Source organism: Vigna unguiculata, chromosome 3, assembly GCF_037176805.1.
Source record: "Vigna unguiculata cultivar grain cowpea cultivar isolate G323 ecotype 2 chromosome 3, ASM3717680v1, whole genome shotgun sequence".
In the NCBI taxonomy this organism is placed as follows: domain Eukaryota; kingdom Viridiplantae; phylum Streptophyta; class Magnoliopsida; order Fabales; family Fabaceae; genus Vigna; species Vigna unguiculata.
In genome coordinates, this window is record NC_140794.1 from 14,048,041 (window position 1) to 14,068,791 (window position 20,751).

The window sequence follows — 20,751 nt, forward strand, 5'->3', positions numbered from 1 at the left end:
CTATTTAAATAAAAGAAAAGTACTACTTTGATTTTATTTAAAAATTAAAAATAATCTATTTTAAATTTATTTATGGAGATTTTGTTTTGTAAAAAAATATTTGTCAAAAAGATAATTTTCCCTACTTTAAATGGTATTGTATCTACATATTTAAAGATGGGACAAATGGCCACTTTCACTTTTGGAATTGTTGCGTTTTCGTCAGAGAAGGCGAAACAGAAGAGCCGAGAATTCGCCCGCAAACGTAACGATGTTAACATTAAGCTTCAGACTACTATAAATTAGAGCCTCTACATTCATCTTTCTCATATGAACAACAAACCATCAATAAAAATGAAGTATCTAAGCTCCTGTTTTACCTTTGCTACTGCCGTTCTTCTTCTATTCTCATTTCATCCTTCTTCAGCAGATTCTCATGAACAGTTTGTTCAGTGTCTTTACAAATATCCCCATATCACCAACTCAATCTCCGATGTTGTTTACACAAAAAGCAACTCTTCATACTCCTCTGTCCTAGATGCTACCATTCAAAATCTTAGGTTCTTCAACATAAGCTCAAAACCCCAAGTCATTGTCACACCACTCGATGTTTCCCACATTCAAGCCACCATAATCTGTGCCCAACGCCATGACCTGCAGATTCGAGCACGAAGCGGAGGCCATGATTATGAGGGTCTCTCCTACGTTGCCAGGGTTCCATTTGTCATCCTTGACCTCATAAATCTTCCAAGAATCGAAGTTGATGCTGAAAACAGAACTGCTTGGTTCAAGCTGGGGCGACCATTGGTGAACTTTACTATAGGATTAGCCAGAAAAGCAAAACACTTGTGTTCCCAGCAGGTGAGTGCCCCCTTGTGGGCGTTGGTGGCCACTTTAGCGGTGGTGGCTATGGATACATGATGCGTAAGTACGGTCTTGCTGCTGATCATGTAATTCATGCTAAGATTGTTGACGTCAATGGTAATCTCCTTGATAAAGAAACAATGGGCGAGGATCTATTTTGGGCCATCAGAGGTGGTGGCGGGGCAAGCTTTGGAGTCATCGTGGCTTGGAAGATAAAACTAGTTCCAGTTCCATCAACTGTCACAGTGTTCAATATTGCAAGGACGTTGGAAGAAAATGCAACGGAGATTATTCAAAAGTGGCAGCGTGTGGCAATTAAATTTAATGAGAACATAACGATGAAGGCCAACATGGAAAGGGTAAATTCAAGTAAAAGTGGGAATCCAAAAGTAGAAGCGCGGTTTGAATCGTTGTATCTGGGGCGTGTAGATGAGCTGATTCACATGATGCAAAAGAGCTTCCCGGAATTGGGTTTGGTGAGAGAAGAGTGCACTGAGATGAGTTGGATAGAATCAATTCTGTACAAGGCTGGTTTCCCTAGCGGTCAATCCACCGTTGTTTTGTTGAACAGAACTCAATTAAACGGTTTGATGTTATTGAAAGCAAAATCTGATTATGTGAGGGATCCAATTCCAGATGTTGGGTTAGAACGGTTATGGCATTTCTTATATGAGGATGCAGCTAAATATGGTTACATTCAATTCACTCCTTATGGAGGAAGGATGAATGAGATTTCAGAATCCGAAACTCCATTCGCACACAGATCGGGCTACATATTCCACATTCAATACGGTGTGTATTGGGAAGAAAAAGGGGATGAGGCAGCTCAAAGGTACATGAATTGGATTAGAAGAGTGTATAAATATATGAAACCTTATGTTTCAGAGTCTCCAAGAGCTGCATATATGAATTATAGAGACCTTGACATCGGAGTTAATAACAATGGTTACACAAGCTTCAGCCAAGCCAGCATTTGGGGCTTTAAGTATTTTGGTAATAACTTTAATAGATTGGCACGCGTGAAGACCAGGGTTGACCCTCGAAACTTCTTCAGAAACGAACAAAGCATTCCTCCTCTTATGTCGAACGGAGGCAAATAGACCTTCTTGGGTGCGCAGCATGCCATTATAAAATTAGTTACTTTCTATAGGTTTTTTTTCCCTTATAGGCAGATCAGTCTTCAATATTACGGAAGTAGGAATGTTTTTAAAAAATTACGGAAATGGGCAAAACGTTCTGGGGGTGCACGTTTTTTGGATGAAGAAATCGTGCAACCCCCAAACGTTTTCATGGTCAAGCGGGTCAAAGGGCGAAATCGTGTGGGGGGGGGGCACGTTTTTGGCTCAGTAATCGATTACAGCATGGTGTAATCGATTACTGCATGATGTAATCGTGCAGGGGGGTACGTTTTTCATTGTGTAATCGATTACCACATGCTGTAATCGATTACAGCATGCGTTGCAGTTTTCTGGGTGTAATGTAATCGATTAAGAATGAAGTGTAATCAATTACATGATTAGTGAAGTATGTTCGAGGGCAATGTAATCTATTACAAAGGTATTGTAATCGATTACAATGACAAATTTTTTTTAAAAAAAAAAGGTGATTAAATTAGAATTGGATAGAGAGGCAAGCATAATAATTTGTAATGATTTTATACAGTTTTTTGGTCCATCAAAGAATAAAGTATTTGAAATTATAGTTCATGAAGACATAAGAAATATTAATCTTCATAAAAAGTTGTCTTAGTTTTGACATTGTACAAAGAAGAAATAAACATTGAAAAGTAAATTAATTGAAATAAAAAATGTACAAATTATTGGCAAAATGGACATTGTCCCCTATGATGACCCTCAGTGCGACAATAAGAGCATTTTTTTGGCTTATCCGTAACGGGTTGATCCATTTCGTTATGGATCCTATTTGTTGTAGGTCGTCCGGAAGCCTTGCGCCTAGTTTGGGGGTCTGGAGTGAAATTAGGACCTGTAATCTTTCTTTTTCATTATTATCATCGTTTTTAGTTTCATATTCAACTATGTCATATATCATTGCTTTCCTATCCACTAAAATGTTTGTTAACGTTTTTTTTTTAAATCACGCATGTAATCGATTACACTTCGTTCGTAATCGATTACATTACACCCAGAAAACTGCTACGCATGTTGTAATCGATTACAGCATGCGGTAATCGATTACAGAACGAAAAAGTACCCCCTGCACGATTACAACATGCAGTAATCGATTACACCATACTGTAATCGATTACTGAGCCAAAAAGTGCACCCTCCACACGATTTCGCCCTTTGACCCGCTTGACCATGAAAACGTTTGGGGTTACACGATTTCTTCACCCAAAAAACGTGCACCCCCAGAACGTTTTGCCCATTTTCGTAATTTTTTAAAAACCTGCCTACTTCCATAATATTGAAGACTGATCTGCCTAGAAGGGAAAAAAAACCCTTTCTATATTTACTTTTATGTTTTGGGTGATGTCGTTAATAATGTATCTTAGGTACTTAATAGTGTGTTAATTAAGTATACTCTTAAAATTCATACAGGACATCTTAGAGATGTAAGTATTTTATATTATAATAATAAAAAATATTTTTGACAAGTTAATGCAAAAACATATTAAGGTAATTATTGAATAAGGAGTCATTCACGAAGAGCATACAACAAAAGATATTGACTGTAAATGAATCTGTTCATGTTACATTTGAGAAATCTAACCAACAAATGCAAGTGTTAACAAAGAATAGTGCAAGTAACAATGATTTATTGCATAACTTCACCAATAGAGGGTTATCATATATCATAAACTGAGAATGTTATCATAAACAAGTGGGAAAGAAAGGTCCAAGAGTAGTGAAACCAAAAGACTTCCTCTGAACCACATGTTTTTACAACAAAAGGAGCATTCAACATTTCTTATCCTTATAACAAGGTCAATCAGAACCAATAAAATAGTGGAATTATGAGACATTTTCATCCACGAAGACCCAGTTTGCAGGAAAAGGCAGAAGACAGAAACAAGTGACAAGCTAGATCATCTACTGGGGTTTGTCTTATAACAGAAATACAAAATCCCTCATCAATATCACACCAACCAATATGAGAACATAACATAAAAGGCAAAGAAAAATTATAATTAAACATTTCATTTTGGCTTCGCTGTTGAAAAGGTACGTGCTTGAGAATAAGACTGCTTATGTTCGATAACAAAAATCATAATGATGCTTGTTTGAAATCTTTTTTCTCTATCATTTTATTTATTTATATCTTAGTACCTTTTACAAATTAAAATATTAATTTTTAAAATACATTATTTAAATAATAATTTTATGTTAGCTATAATAATTATAAATTTATAATAACAAAATTAATACTAAAACCATTATTATTTTTATAATAAAAATATTATTCTACTAATTATATTTATATTTTTAATAATATTATTATAATATATTATTATTATTATTATTATTATTATTATTATAATGATTCTATTACTATTGTAGAAAACTTTCGTAATAATATTTATTAGTTTAAATAATATTTTATTATAGTAATTTTATAATACTTTATATAAATATTAAGGTGGATAATAAATATTTTCGTTATAGTTTTAAAATAATATATTAATTATCAATTTTTTTCACACGTGCATATCATTTACTAATTATCGAATATTCTTCTATTTCTTGGAAGGAGTGCTTCCATTTGAGTTTTGAGAGAGATGATTATAGGTATCCATCTCTTGACATGATAGTTTTGATGCTTTAAGTCTAACTTCGAGTAAGTAGCAAAATGGTCCGAGAATAGCTTTACTCAAGCCCTACAATAGACACCAAATATTTTTATTGGGAATGAAGAAAGAATTTTCGAAGTTGAAGTTCCAGGCAAACCGAGGAGAGATTCACCTCAACAAGACTCTTAAGCGATCAAGTTAGTAAGAATTTAGGGAGTATGGTATATGGTATCGTATAGTGAATGATGAAAAAGAATTGATGATATAATGTAGCAATAGGTTTTTTGGGCCCATATATAATGACAATAGATATAAAACATATTTTGTTACTTAGAATATTTGTGAAGATAATAAATTATTTATATTATATCAATATATTTGAGTTGTTCGACAACAAAATTTAAGAATATAATTAGTTTTGAATATCTGCGGGGTTTGCTCCCAATATTTCGAGATCCAAGTATTTCAGGTTGAATACCCAAAGGCCAAGTAGGTATGTAAGTCCCCAAGCTAAAAAGCCAAAATTAAGGTGCAGGTGCAGGTGGACCGTGTTGCTAGATGAACGTTTTATCATTCTCCAAGTTTCAACATAGGAAATTAATTAATTTAAAGTTGCATTTTCACAACAATTTAGATCAGGGTTTTTTTTGACCGAGTTTAACGTTGAATCTCTGTGATTGTTGGACATGTCACCACAAGGTGATAAAGTCGTTGCACATTTAATGAAGGTTTTTTCCTTGTAATGGCATGATTTAAAAAAGATAATAAAATAATGACCTTAATTTTTTACTTTTTTTTTTCGACGTGGCAGCATGTTTTTTAAGTTTATAATTTTTGAAAATTGTTTGGATGTAACAATTGAAGGTGCACGCTCGTGTGAAACAAAATAGGCGGTTCAGTAGAAATAAATTCAACCCTCAAAAATATTTTCCCTCCTTCTTCGCGAAATGCTTTGTAGAGTAACAAAAATTTTTGGGCTTTGAAGGTTTGAAAGAGAGAAGGCTTCTCAAATGAAGCGTTTCGTTGAAGGTTGGGTCATTCAAGTCATGGTTCTTCTGTTGTCATCGATTTTACGTCTTTGTTGAAGGTTTTTTCAAATCTCTCTTTTTGAATAATGTTCTTGCTTTGTGGTCTTTATTAACCCTGTGAAACACGAACGACGTGGGTACTATTTCGTTGAAATTGTTTATCTTGATTTTTTTTGTTCGTGAACCCTTGATACCATTGAAAATTTTGATTTTTTTTTTTTTTTTGTTGAGGGTAGCTTGACGTTTTCGCAGTTGTTGTTTGTTCGTTGTGGGTGACCGTTGAGGCAGTGTAAGGAAGGGAAGTTGTTCATTGTTGTATTTTAGGGTATTTTGTTTTCTCCTCTTGTTCATTAAATTGATTTTTGAAATTTTGTGGTAGATTGATTTTAGGATTATTGACTTTGTTATGTGGAATTAGCGTGATAAGTTGTTTTTCAATTTATTGGGTTTGAGTGGTTGTTATGTGTTTGCTTTTGTACAATGCAACATATAAATTGGAATTTCAAATCCATTACATCAAACATAACATAACTAGTTATATTTTTTTTGTAGGGAGTAAGTTCCATGGACAACACATTTTTTGCTGGAAAAGCCGTTCACATGATTCAAGCCTGATGACATTGACAAACACATTCTATTTTCTATGGTTTTTGTTTGTTAATGATATTTGATATTTTACAATTCACACACTATAGCATAAACCTATATTTTGTCTTGTACTTGCTTTTTTGGATACAATATATGTGTTGTTTAAGACCATTTTTTGGACAACAATCATGTAAGTGCAATGAATTAGTGTCCATTTCTATTTCTTTGGACAACAATCAGTGCATCCATATTTTTACATTAAATGATTTGTGTGGTTCACATCTTTCAACTGAATTGAACTCCATAAGTTTTACTTTCAAGTGGACTAAAATTATGTTAAATTTCATAACTCAAATGGTCCCCATGAATATATGGATCACGAACTAATTTTTTAGCGTCCAATAACTGTTTTTCTAAGATATAGTTTTTGTACACCAGACATGTCAGGGTTATTATTTGATGAAATCATTAACGTGCTAAACATTTATCAACTGAACTGGATTCCATAAGTTTTACTTTCAAGTGAACTAAAATTATGTTAACTTTGATAACTCAAATGGTCCCCATGAATATATGGTTCAAGAACTGTTTTTTTATCGTCCAATAACTGTCTTTCTAAGATGCAGAGTTTGTACAAGAAACATATCAAGGTTACTATTTGATGAGATCATTTATGTGCAAAACAATTTAGAACTGAATTGGACTCCATAAGTTTTACTTTCAAGTGAATTGAAATTATGTTAACTTTCATAATTTAAATGGCCCGCATGAGTATATGATTCAGGAACTGTTTTTTTATCGTCCAATAATTGTCTTTCTAAGATGTAGTTTCTGTACAACAGAAATACCAGGGTTACAATTTGATGACATCATTTATGTGCAAAACAATTTTTAACTGAACTAAACTCTATAACTTTAACTTTGAAGATCACTCAATTTATGTTAACATTCATAACTCAAATACAGCCCACGAATATATGATACATGAACTGATTTTTTACAGTTCAATAATTGTCTTTCTGAGACTTAGTTTTTGAACAACAGACATGCTAGGATTATTATTTCATGAAGTGATTTGTGTGGTAAATATCTTTCAAGTGAACAACACTCTTTAAATTTAACTTTGAAGATCACTTAATTTATGCTAATATTCATAACTCAAATGGAACCCACGAATATATGGGCAAGAACTGATTTTTTTACAATTCAACAAGTGTCTTTCTTAGACTTAGTTTTTGAACAATAGTGCTGCCATAATTATTATTTCATGAAATCATTTATGTTTAAAACAATTTTCAATTGAAGTGGACTCCATAACTTTAACTTTGAATACTCACTCAATTTGTACTAACATTCATAACTCAAATAAAGCCCACGAATATATTGGACAAGAACTGATTTTTTATAGTTCAATAAATGTCTTTCAGAAACTTAGTTTTTGAACAACAGTGCTGCCAGAATTATTATTTCATTAAATCATTTATGTGCAAAACAATTTTCAACTGAATTTAACTTTGAAGAATCATTCAATTTATGCTAACATTCGTAACTCAAATAGAGCCCACAAATATATGGTACATGAACTGGTTTTTTACAGTTCAATAAGTGTTGTTCTGAGACTTAGTTTTTGAACACCCGTGGTGCCAAAACTATTATTTCATGAAATTATTTATGTGCAAAATAATTTTCAACTGAAGTGGACTCCATAACTTTAACTTTGAAGATCATTAAATTTATGCTAACATTCATAACTCAAACAGAGCCCATGAATATATGGTACAGGAACTGACTTTTTACACTTCAATAAGTGTCTTTCTGAGATTTAGTTTTTGAACAACAGATATGACAGGGTTATTATTTGATCAACTACAACGACAAAGTAAATTAATAGCCTTAAACACCAAGACAAATTATTCAAAACTATATGTTTCCTACATTTTCACTTCAAATAACAGTTCGTACATTAACCAAATGAAAATGATATTTGATTCACAGCAAACAAATAAAAGCCCCAAAAGAACAATTTACCAACATAAACAAGTTTTCTTCCTTTCACTGCCTTAAAGGAAAACCATCAAATGAATGTATCACAAAAATTCGAACTTGGGTTTAATGAGTGGGCATCGATCCTTGTTGAACGATAGACAATCTTCATTTTGAGTGGGCATCGAACTGTTCCAGAAATGGTTTTCCGTTAACAAGCTTTCCCTCTTTCAAACCACGATTCCTTTATTTTTCACAAAGACCCTAAATGTTACTTTGTTAATTGAGATTTGGGAAAAAAGAACAAAAAAAAAAACCACATTCATAGGTCACTTCAAACCTTTTTTTTATACAACCGCCTGCTTTTTCCATACTCTCTTTCACGCGCGTGATACTCCAACAACCTTCACTTGACAAGTAATAGTAGTTAAAAAAATTAAAAATTAAAATAAATCAAATACCACGTCACTGGGTAAGAAAACGATAAAAAATTAAGGTCATTCTATCATTATCCATTTCAAAAAGCGTATTGTTTTCTGACACTGAACTATCGCTTTTGTGACATGTAGCCTAGGGATGTTATTCTGGTTTGTGCAATTGAGTTTGATTGTTTGTTACTTGATTTCATTGATTTAAGTTTTTTTAATGGTTAAAAGTTTTGAAACTTAGTTTAGGTGTCTCTTTTTGTCATTTATGATTTTGAGCAAGAATAATTGAGCGTAACATATGTATATTTGTTCATAGGTAATCGTTTTTATGATTTTAGAGAGTTTGTGGTTTTACTTTTTTTCTTCTCCAAGAGTGCAATAGTTCCAATGAGGTGGTATGATAAATCCCTAAATTTTAAACTTTTTATGTCCATTGGTATTATTTTTGGTTAGTTTAAGTGCTTAATTAGTAATTTTTAGCTTAGATTTAATTTAAAGAGTCTTTTAGTTGATTTTATAAAATTAGCTTAATTAGGGTTTTTTACATCTTTTTCTAGTGTAGTTTCTTAAATTGGTAGATTTTACTCACTTAGCTTAGTAGTCATTAGATGCATTAGATAAGCTTTGTAATATGCTTAGATAGTTTTTGCTTACTTTCTAGCTTGTACTTACGTAAATTTTGTATTCAATAATTTCGTATAAAATTTGCCTATTCTAATTGAATATTAACAAAGTTAAAACAAACTAAACTATTTATAATAATCATCGGACTGTATTATAAAACAATTCAGTTTTAATACCAAATTAACTGATTATTATTTAAACTGTATTAAGTAGGCCATTGACGTGATAGGAAATGTGAAAAAAAAAACACCACAAATGAGATATTGGCACTAGTGCAAAATGGGTCTTTAATGTTATCATTTTAATATCAGTTCCTAAAACAACCAACGTAAAAAATGATTTGTGGCATTTTTGTAATTATAATGTCAAAGTTAACGTTAGAACCCCTTCCCACAAACGTCGAAGGACATTTGGTCCCTTTCCCACAGACGTCGAAAGACGTCGGACCCCATCTAGTAGACGTCAAAACACATCATATCCTCACCAGCAGACGTTAGATCCCCACCAGTAGACGTCAAAGGACGTCGGATCCCCACCAACAGATGTTGAAGGACGTCAAATCCTTACCAGCAAACGTTGAAGGATGTCAGATCTAGCACTTATCCAACGTCACATTGCTTAAAAACATCAACACGACCTTAGTTTCCCTGCATTGTTTCTTCGGGATCTCTCTTCCAAGACTCCCTCACTACTGCGACAATGCTCCCTACTGCTTCACGTTATCACCTAAGGAAGTTTGTGGTTCATTTGACCCAAATGCATGTTCCTTTTAGCGACGCGTTGTCTTCCATTCTCCATTGTCGATGACAACTCCTCCACAAACACTAGTGAGTCTTTCACAACGACGACAAGGAGGCTTGAGGTGCTTAGTTCCCTGCAACATCGTTCAAGGTTTGGATTCATACCAAATATTGAATAGGTATTGAATTATATTCATTGAATTTGGTATGCTTGATTTGTATCATCGTTCAAGGTTTGGATTCATACCAAATATTGAATAGGTATTGAATTATATTCATTGAATTTGGTATGCTTGATTTGTATGTGATTTTGGTTATGTTTCCCTTTATTTTATTTATCTTGGAAAAACTTTTGTATGGATTTTAGGAAATTTGTCTGAACAAGTTTTTCTTATCACTTTTTGTCTTCGTTTGATTGTTATGTTTGTTTCATTTAAATTTGTAGAATATTTGTGAACTATGCTGGAATTTTTCTATTTTTTAGGTGTGGGAAAACTGTAAATACAACAAAAATTAAAAGGAAAAAATAGCAGCTTTTGACGTCTAGTACTGTACTACCACATGTCAAAAGACGTCAGATCTTGTATAATTGACGCCCTTGGACTTCAGGTTTGCATTACAACGTTAATTGACGTCATCCAATACAACTTTGGAGTTTGAACAGACATCAAAAGCCAAAAATACCGAATGTTAAAAACTTTTTTGTGTTAGGGTGGTATTATGGTCAACTGTTAGGATTATGGGTTTTGTGTGTTATATGTTATGTTTTGCATTTTCGTTGGAAAGTCTTTTTTTATCTTTGTTTTAGCTTTTTCTTTTATTTTTTATTTTCTTTATTCTCTTTCCAGAACAAATATAAATATTTATATTTAATTTATTAAAAGGAATTTAAAAATTCGTGTAAAATGTTATTTTATTTTGAATGAATTTTATTATATAATATTATTTTTATGTTAAAATTTACGAAAAAATAGCAGTTAAGTTTTGTGACAACTAACAATTTTATAATTTTTATTTGTATTAAAGTTTTCTTAACTTAAAAAGTAATTAAAATATTAAAATTAATATAATAAATATAAATATTGGTATATCACCGTATTTTTTATTTTAATATATTATGTAATATTAATTTTTAGTTTTAAGATATTTATTATGTTGCGTGAACCTTTTTAAGGAGAGTTTATTTTAAAAAATTCTTAAATTTAATATGTTTATGAACATTTGTATTTGGAAATGATACTTTCTTTGAAATATTTGTGTGAAAAATGTTCTATGAAGTTTTAAAATATACCTATAACTTACTAGAGAGGGTAGAAATGTGTACCTATATTATATCGTATAGATGAGCTCAATTAGTTTGAAATTAATTTAAAATTGCATGTCATTGTTTGAATACTGTCAATTGAATCATTGAATAAATAACTTTTCTTTGCATAGTAAATATAAATTAACTCTTCAAATTATTATCCAATGTCAGTATAATTATAAAAATATATTTTAATTTTAATTATGTTGGACGAATAATTATTTCATTTTTATCTATTCAACAATTAGATCGGAGTCTAGTTGTATTCTATAATGCAACTTATATTTGAGAATATAATCTTTATGTCTTCTTAGTTTTATATTTGAAAATATGTTATTAATTAGAGATATTTTTTTTATTTACTTATTTTTATGTCTTTTTATTTAGTTTATGGGAAATCTATATTACGAATGAAATGGGTAAATACTATTTTTTTTTGTTTTTTTAATTGAAATACTATGTTTAGTAGAATAATTTAGTTAAATAATCAAAATTTTCGGTTCAAAAATATTATAATTTGGTTCAAAATTAATGTAATTTAGTTCAAAAATAGTCACTAGTACAAATTATTGTTTTTAACTCGTCTTATATGCCTCAGTTATTAAAAAAACGAAGCATATAATGGTGCGGTGGCATTTTTGCAATTCCACCTAACTTTTATGTCTCGATTCACAGAAAACCCGAAGCAAAAGCCAAAAGGTAGTATATGCCTCGGTTGCGGAGAATCGAAGCCAAAAACTCACATATTTGGCCTCGGGTGACAGATGACCGGTGCCAAAACGTGAACCCCTTTTTCTTTTTCTTCTTGCCCGCACTCTCCATTTCTCTCTACAACTCCATTTCTCTCTTCTCTCTCCCCGCAACCTGCACCTCCACCGACACTGTCACCACACTGCTCCGGCCACCGTCACATTGCCGCCACTGCTGGTTCGCTACATCTCCATTTCCTCCACCTCCATTTCCTGTTTCCTTGATTAAATTTTATATGTAGCTTTTAGGGTTTGTTGAAAATGGGGGCTGAAATGCAAAATGAAGGAGGGGCTGAAACCAGGGGGCTCAAACGCTGCCAGATATGGGCATTTTGGCGATGTTGGACCAACATGACTTTCTTCCTCGTTCCTCTCCTATACGAGACAGGTCGCTTCTTCTTCCTCGTCGGCGCCGACAACACCAACCTCCATCATTGAAAAAGCTGGTGTGGCTCACAAGATCAACTTCAAAGAAGGACATGTTCTTCCTTTTCTGACGAGCTTCTTAAAAAATGTGCGTTCACTGTTTCTCACCATCTCAATTTGTGTATTAATTTAGAAAAAAGAAGAAAAAGGAACTGTTTTGGTTTCATGAATTAGTCTATCCTTGATAGTTAAATCAACTGTGTCAATTATGCAGGAGAATAAGAAGGGAACGTTCAATTTTGTTTTTGTGGATGGTGATAAGAACAATTACTTGAACTATCACAAGAGAGTAATTGATCTAGTGAAAGTGGGAGGTCTGATTGGATATGACAACACCCTATGGGTTGGATCTGTGGCTGCGCCTCCTGATGCATTGTTGATGGATTACATTAAGCCTCTTCGCATCTATGTGTTGGAGCTGAACAAGTACTTGGGACAAGATTCAAGGATCGAGATTTTCCAGCTCTCCGTGGGTGATGAGATTACCTTATGTCGCCGCATCATCTGATCATTTAATTTTTCTCTACACATTCATTACTTAAATAAGTAGCGTGAAGATTGTAGAATCCAGATTAGGTTGTTTGGGTGTGTTTATGGCTTCGGTCCTAGCTGACCTAAGGCAGAAAAGACACCATATGGCTCCGGTTCGCCAACAACCGAGGCATAAAAGGGACTATATGACTTCGGGTAACAACCGAGGCCAAAAGGCACCCCGTTTTGGCCTCGTCCCAATATGCCTCGGTTTCGGACCCGAGGCAAAATGAGGAAAATAATCAGGGCAAAAAGCCCTTACTGCACTAGTGAGTATAGTGTGGCTCAAAAATAGTACAGTTCAATTCAAAAATTGTGTAATTCTATTCAAAAAGTAATGCAATTTAATTTAAAAATAATGCAGTTCAAACAAAATTTAGTTCATAATAGTCAAGTTTAGTTCATATTGTAGTTTAGTTAAGTACAATTTAATTTGTTAGAACAAAAAATATTTCAGTTTAGAAAAAACATGTCAGTTCAGTTTGTTTGAACTATTTTTTAGCTCAGTTCAAGTAAATTAGTTTTCAATTCATTACAGTTTTTAATACTGCAGTGCAGTTCAGTAAATTATTTCCAACCCTAACTAACAATGATTTATGTAAGAAATTTGACCAAGAATACATAGTTAACAAGCTTTGACCAAAGTTGATCCGATGTTGACTTTTTGTATTTGATTTTCAAATCTTGTGTTAGCTAACGAAAGCTACAAAAGACATTAATCCACAAAATTGATGAGTTGTTCTGCCCTTTGGGAGTGAGGGAAGTTGTTGTTGCCATGATGTCTAAATGAGTTGGAGTTGTTTTCATGTTGTCAAAATGCCAAGAATTTGTTGTCAAGATGGATCTAAAGTGTGCTACCATGGTGCAACTGAGATAAACTTGTTGCCATGCTGGAATAAGTGAAAAAGAACCAGCCAAAGTTGAACTAATGATCTGGAACATGAGGCAATTAGTACACTTACATGCATAACATGTCAAGAACTCTAAGAGGCAAAAAATGGAAAGTTGTGTGACCTACTATTGGTAGTTGATTCACTTGTTGTTACACAATTGGCAAGTGTATCTAATTGTGCAAGTAATACAAATAAAAACTACAAATATCATTTCTCCAAGAGGTTGGGGTGATTAAGTTGAATTATGATTATTTATTGAATTTAGGCTAAGAGGCTTTTAAAATAATGAAAAGAATGGAATTTGCATAAAATAACTATAAAATTAGAGAAAGGGATGTAAAATATTGAGATTAGTGATATGGTAGAGAATTCACTAAGTTGGAGTTCATGATCAAATTCAATGTAAAATCATTAAACAATATACCTTTAACCTACTCTAACATTCACACCACAAGTTAACAACCCGGGTTAATGTTGAGAGTTAATGTTGTAGGTAGCATCTCGTAACGGAGGTCAAGTGGATCAGGTCACAATCGAATGAATCGTGACGCTTGGGCTTGTGTTACACTTTTAAGTAAAAAGAGTTACATCTTGACTAATAATTATAACTTTTGACCTAATGATAAACGTTCGATCTAACAATTGGTATCAGAACAAAGGTCATGTTTTTTTTCATATAAATTTATTCATTAACCAAATCATTTTTTTCATTTCGGGTTTTATGGGTTTGGACGGGTGAAGTATTTTTTTCTCACTCCTACTTTGATATTTTATGATTTTTTTAGTTTTCTTAGAATTATGAGCTTTTCTTGAGAGGTTATTTCATTGCCATGATTGTACAGTAGGCTTGGTGTGGGAGAATTCTTCGAGATTTTCTTTTGGTTCATATAAATATGGTACTCCATGTTATTTTTTTTTTCTTCTACTTCTACTCTTATTCATGTTTGCATTCAATTCTACAGTTATATTACTTCTTTTACATTTTTCATCTAACTTCGTTTCAATGTATTTAGTTTCATTAATTGAGACTTGCCATTGCACACCAACACCGGTTCAGTATAGAAATATGCTGAATTTTAGAAGATGCATGGTCATCTATCTAAATTTAAATGTTTTTTTATTAGAAATAGCAGAATCACGTAATTTGAACTTAGCTTTTGAAATCTGCTTTAGATGTGCTTTTTGAACTGTTCGCATTTGCTTATACACTTCGCTTTATGATTTAAAATCACTAACCTTACTGTTCAATGGATCTTAGGAATCTATAGTCACGATAAGGTTACTTTCACGGGTAACTTTAGGATTTCTACATAGAGATATATGAAGATTTCTTCCCAATGTTAGAAAACTGTGAACACTTTCACATGCTTGCTTCATGTTTTGGATTGGATTGGATTAATTTGCTAATACAAGAAGGAATTGTTCATTTACTTTTTCTAATGTGCCCCTAACTTAAGACATTGTTTTAATGATACTTAGAAAAAGTAAAGTAATTAAATATATTGTCACTGGAGTGAGTGGCATGAGTTCACCATCTTACAGAGGCTCAAGATATATAGGTGTCCATTGCTATGGTGATTCGATGGTTGTCACACAATACGTGCCGACTACAACGTCTCCTTGGTGGAGGTTGGTGTTGTAGTAGAAAAGATGGGTGTTGCTAGTGTGTTGGAGTGATTGTAGAATCATATTTTAGTACTTTAGATATATTATTTTAGTTGTAGAATTATTGAAGCTAGTTTATGGATAATTAATTATAAATGATAAGTTATATGTTTCATCTACTTTCCCTTCTTTTTTTTTTTTGGTAATTTATTTTTATTAAAGTAGAATGTAAATTCTTCAACAACATACAATAATATAGAAAAGTCTAAGATAGAATTATAGAAATTTAATGAAAAATCTAGAATATTGTAGAAAGGCTTAAAATAGAAGGAAAAAAAATCAAGAGCATTCTACATGAGTAAAAATCTAGAACATTCTATGTAAGTGAGATGGGGTCGATAAATACCCATGATACCCATGTACACTAACATTTAATGACAACAACTAAGATAACATCTGTTAGTGAAAAACCAATATGGCAAGTGCACCGGTCGCACATAATAAGTAATAAGTATTTTATCGTTTTTTCCCAAGGGACTTGTGCAACACATGACAACTCTCACAATTCACGACTCAATTAGAGACAAAGTTCACACAAACAAAATGAAAATTGTTTTTGTATTTTATGATACAGTTGGTGTGCAACAAGAAATTAACATAGTGTATTTACAATTTGTCAAGATTAGACTTCAACCATTTCATTCTCATGCATTCTAAATTATCCCAATTCCATATTCATATTAAAATCAATTCACAAGAATACTCAAATCTTATTCTTAGAGCCTTTGAGCCTATGATCACTCATCAAGTTTCAATTCCTTAAATCATCAACAAGTGAAATCATGCATTAGTTTTAAGAATCTAGGATTACTAATGAACCAAGTTTTATTCCTAGATACAAGCATGTTTTCTACCTTTTATTGATGTTAAGTTTTGTGAATAAAATCAACTCCTACATAACTTTTATCTTGTTTAATCCTCTAGTTTATGTTGTTTTTACATTGTTTCGTATTTTAGTTGTTTTATGCTTTTTTACTTCTAATCTCTATTATGAGTGTGTGAAATAAAACAATAGGAAGCAATTCTGGTGGAGGAAAATAAGCTGAAACTCAAGGAAGCATGATTGGACATGAAAGATTGACTTTTACACAAATACACATGTCAAGGGGCACCAAGATCAAGTCCAGCACTGCAAACATCGAGAAAGGACTCGCCTATATGTATATACGACCTTGGACCAACCTTGGAAGGCCAAAAAATGACCATTGGGCGCCAGGGTCACTCGCTGGGCGAGATGGTAGCTCGTTGGGTGAAAATGACAGACAAGAACTGCAATATATAAGTCGTTGGGCAAAAATATGGCTCGCCCAGCGAGTTACATGTCCGAGAACGTCGATTTTAGGCCTCAATGGGCGAGTGTGAAGCCGCTGGACGAGAATATCGACCCCAATACGCGAATATGGTTATTTAATCATGTTTCTACGAGAGTATTAGGGGATTCCTCTTTTTTCACGAATAGAAACACCTTGGGTGCTTGGGAGAGACTCTTGTAGGCTATTAGGAGTGTTGGGAAACTCTCCCTTCTCTTTCTTGGGTCTCCTTCTTCATCCATGGAGGTTTTACCCCTTTTGGGTTTGAGAGGATGATGGGCTACAAAATTGGAGGCGGAGATGCGAATGGGAGGCGCAAGTGGAGCATGGAGCAGTATTCAAGAACCTTGGGAGAGGGATTGTTTCTACTTTATGGTTCCAATTTCTTCCATATTCTTCAATTTTGTAAAACCCTAGGTTCTCTACCATGGAGAGCAATTTCTATTTGTTGAGATTAGATGTAAAACATTGAATTCTTGTATACATTTATATCTATATATATATAAGGAAATGATTTTTTTTTCATATTTATTTTTTAATTTTACCTTTTAAATATTTTTTAAATAAAAATAATTATTTTATTAATATTTTCTTTTAAAATATTATTGATTTGATTTAACTATCTTTTATTTGATTACTATTTTAAACTTAATCATTATAAATGGAAATTAATTATAATAAAATTATAAAAAATATTTATATTTAATTTTATAATTATAATAATAACATAATTATTATTTTATTATTTTTTATTATTATAAAAGAAGTAAATATAATTTTTTTACTAATTTATATAAAAATTTTGAAACTACTCTTTAGGCTTCTATTTTTGTTCAAAAATGTACTTCAGTCTTCTTAGTCTCAATTTGGTCACGATCTTGAAAAAATGATGCAATTTTATCTTTTTTTTCTTTAATTTCTTAAATCGAATTAAGGATTTTTCATCAAAATTGAAGTAGTAAATAAGGATAATTTGCTTTATTGGTGTATTGACATAATCCTAATGTTAGTTTTGATGAAAAATTCTTGTTCTACTTCAAGAAATTTAATAAAAAAAATCAAATTGCATTAATTTTTAAAAAATCAAAACCAAATTGAAACTAAAAAAATTCTAGATGACCAACTTAATATTTTTTAAAAGAAAAAATATTCAAAAAAGTAATTTCATCAAAATTTTGACACCCACATAATATTGACCGAAGATTCGTTACTGGTTACACACTTAAAAGTTCCTTAACCCGTCGACCTAATAACAAACTGATTATTTTATATACTGATCAATTATATTTACAACCAATATTTAAAACTATCACAAATAATTAAATTAAATTTTAAAATAGTTGATTGCCCTAATAAAGTATATGTCAACCCATATTATTTGTTAAAACTAAATTAATATAATTAGTTAAATTTATTAATTAAATGTTAGACATCATTAAAGATATGCCAGCTACATTCTTCTTGGCTCTCGTTTAAACGTAAGTGAGAGTGAATGTCAATACACCAATAATTTGTATAAACTGCTATATAATTCAAACACATTTTTTGACTTGACGCAAAACGCAAGATATGCCAGCTACAATCTCTTTGACTCTAGTTTAAACACGTGAATATGTCTACCGGAAATTCTTCTCTTTTATTATTATTATCGAAAATACAGACAGTTCCGCATGTATTTTCGTATTTTTTAATTTGTATAAGTTAAATTAATAAAAAATATATAATTAATAATTAAAATAGTTATTAAATATAAAATTAAAAAAATAAAATATATATATAAATTTTTTGTTTAAAATAATTGGATGATTTTTAAAATGAAATGACTAAAAATAAATTATTTATAAATAATAATTTTAAATAATAATTAAGAATAAAAATGAAATAATCAAATATGAATACAAAAGAGGATATCCATTTCATATATTATTATAGATGTTTATAAAATTTTGTATTGATAAAATTATTTAAAACCTTATATATATATATATATATATATAATTTAAATATACAAATAAACATTTAATTATTAACGTATTTATTTATTATTGATTTTGACATCAACAAGAGTGTAATAATTGTATAATATGATAATTCTCTCCATATAAACAATATATATCTTTCACATAAAGTAATTTTTGAGATTACTAATTAAAATATATTACTTCATCTTAGTTGACCTGCACGGCCTATTTTTACAAAAATATATTTATATCTTGCAACAAATTTATGTTACTATCTTTTAAGTGTCTTTGGGGTGATGAATATGAGGGAGAGTACGAAGATAAATTTGTATAGATTTTGGTGAATGGATTTTTGTATTTTTTTGACTGGATTTAGAGACTAAAATGAGTGAATTTGGAGATAAATTTTATAAAAGTTAGTGAAAGATTTGATTGATGTGATAGATAAAATAAAGTGTAAAAATAGATGAATTAAAAAGTTACCAAAATATCCTTGATGGAAAAAGAGAATGATTTTGTAATTTGATGTTATAAAAATAATTATAATTCATTATTACAAATTAAAAAAATATTACAATTATATAAAATTTTAAAATAAAAAAAATTAAATTTTTATGAATGTAAAAAAAATTATACAATTAAATTTTAAAAGAAAATTAAACAATTAAATTTTAAACAAAATTTATATAAAGTTTTAAAAAAGTTTTAAAAAAGTTAAAAACAATTAAAAAAAGTAAAAAAAAGTAAAAAAAATAAAAAAAAGTAAAAAAAAGTAAAAAAAGTAAAAAACAATTAAAAAATAAAATAAAACCATTACACCGGTGTGGTAACCAGTGTCACTCATTCAGAAACCAAGGCACCGGTTACGTAACCGGTGCCATCACCTTCTATAACACACAACACTAGTGCATCCCCTCTATAACATACAACACCGGTGCCAGTCCCAACACACAGCACCACAACACCTCTCACAACACCACTGCAACACCATAACTCAACCACGGTTACCCTTTTCGTCGACCACCCTTTTCGTCGACCATCACACCCCAAACGCACATGGATTGGCAAAAATCGAAGGATAATTTGGTAAAGTACTCATTATACTCTGATTATACTCACTTATCTCTCCTTTCTATCGTGGATGAAATGATACATCCATCTCTCAAATCTTCACTCCCATATCCTTTCGTATCAGTGAAACCGAACACGTTCCAAAACCAATTTCGCGCTCCCAAAAGGGGATTTATTGCTGGTAATGTTTTATTCAATGTATTTATTAAATTCTAAATCACAAAAATATATAATGTGATTTTTCTTCTCCACCATTTTATTTACAATCTTAAAAATACTTATGATCTGATTATAGTATTTCGAATTTTGGTAGAAAATAAAATAAGGCTTAAATACCTTTTTGGTTCTCATTTTCTGTTTGTTGCGGATGGTCCTCATTTTGACAGAATGTTTAAAATGGTCCTCATTTTCGCAATTCGTGTTTTATTTAGTCCTTTACTGTAACGCCATTTAAATCATTAATGAAGCAGTGTACATGTGGCACATTTGTATTAGAGTGTATTACGTATACTTTACATATGACTAATTAACGTTAATTTCTCAATTTATGGGAAATTTTGCAATTAAGAAAATTTCTTCATTTTCGTCTTTCTTAAGCTCGAATTATTTGCAGAGGAAGCAACTAATACTTGCCATTTCATCATTGGATTGCATTTGCGCTCTTCATTTCAATTTTCCAGTTAATCTTCTTCTTCCTGCAATCCTATTATATAGGTATGTTATGGTCCCAATCTTCTTCCTTTACCTCTGGTTGTAATCGTTGGGAGGCAATTGTGTTGTATCACTTCGTGCACTGTTGGTGGTTCAACGAGAAATGGATTAACCCAGATTTGTAGTTGCAGAGAGATGACAACTTT

The 20,751-nt window shown here is 31.5% G+C and overlaps 1 pseudogene; it reads left to right on the top strand.

The window, feature by feature from the left end:
* Nucleotides 1-306: 306 nt before the first annotated feature.
* Nucleotides 307-2,395, top strand: LOC114179912 (tetrahydroberberine oxidase pseudogene; annotated as a pseudogene).
* Nucleotides 2,396-20,751: the final 18,356 nt, after the last annotated feature.